This window comes from Egretta garzetta, unplaced genomic scaffold (genome assembly GCF_000687185.1).
Source record: "Egretta garzetta isolate BGI_Z169 unplaced genomic scaffold, ASM68718v1 scaffold12, whole genome shotgun sequence".
Classification (NCBI taxonomy): Eukaryota; Metazoa; Chordata; class Aves; order Pelecaniformes; family Ardeidae; genus Egretta; species Egretta garzetta.
This window is the reverse complement of record NW_009258795.1, coordinates 1,703,824-1,705,202: the sequence shown is the minus strand read 5'-3', so window position 1 is coordinate 1,705,202 and position 1,379 is coordinate 1,703,824.

Below are 1,379 nucleotides of genomic sequence, written 5' to 3'. Positions count from 1 at the left end.
GAGACCCAGGTGCAGCCAGCGCAGTGCCATCCCAGCGTGGAGTAGCAATCAGTTTTGTCTCCTTCTTGTGAGCTGTTCCCAAAGTGTCTCCTATCTGCCTTGTGGTCTCAGCCCTATGCCAAGACCCTATGAAAACCCTAAGGATGGCGTTCCAAAGGGATGGTCACTCATTGGCCATAGCCAGCCATCTGCCAGAATACCTCATACAACCTCTGAAAACCAGTTGCACCAAGTGTTTTACAGGGGATCTTGCACAAGTGACCAGCTGAAAACATAACCATGTGCCAAGCCCATACTTCTGGGTAGCAATACTAAAGTTTGGGAGGGTTTCTTCCATTAACCCGGTCCCTGTTGATGCAATTGTCGGTGATTAACTGGATGTAAGCTTGCCAGGCCACCAGAAAAGGCTTTGGCTCACAAGCTGTGCTGGTTTGGTGAGCGTACGGCACCCTGGCTCGGCACTCCCGACAAGCAATCATTGCACGTCGTTGTCTCTGCCGCGTCCCTTGCCACAACTCCCTCATGCAAGTGTGGTTCCCAGAAGCAACTGTACCTGCCCAAAGTTTGTGTGCCTATTCACACAAATCTGTATTTTTAGGCTTACTATGCTCCCACAGACACTCAGGTTAGTTCTCTCATGCACAAACACCCAGAGGGCTCTACAAAAGCTCTTATGTTGGATTGCAAATGCATTAAGCCTGGAAGCTCATGTTTGTGATATTGAGTTACAAAACAAGGAAGAGAAAGTGAAGTGACATCGTGGGAGAAGGTACAAGTGCTCAATCTCATTTAGTTGATACGGCTTTCATGTCGAGTGTTGTAGCTATTGTTCTTACCTGCTTCTTTCTGAGGCTGAGATTTGTCCGTTACTGCGACCCAACCTGAACAAGGGCTTTTAGTAAAAGGGCTGGATGCATTTTTCTGCCCAGCCTCCAGCTGTAAATTCCACCCCTCCTGCTTGCGATTGCATTAGCAACCATTTACCCACACAGTCACCCAGCTCAGCTCCCTGACCTAACTGAAAACGAGCGCTTTTGGGAAGGTAGGTTTTCAGCAGGGCTGGCGAGCTGATCTGGATGAGCACGCGGTCACGCTGCCGCAGAGGCAGAAGCAACGTGTCACTCGAGGGAGGGGAGGATCGATGCCTCTGTGGCTAACCCAAACACGGGGTTGCGTTTCCCTTGGCAGAAGGAGAGGTAAGTGGCTGTAGAGAACAGCTGGTGACTGATAATTTGCGTTTCCACCATGTTTTTCAGGTAAATCTTAATTAGGTGTATGCACAGGCTGGCTGTATCTGGACAGGCTGGATCGATGGGCCGAGGCCGAGGCCAACTGCATGAGGGGCAACAAGGCCAAGGGCCGGGGCCTGCACTTTTGGC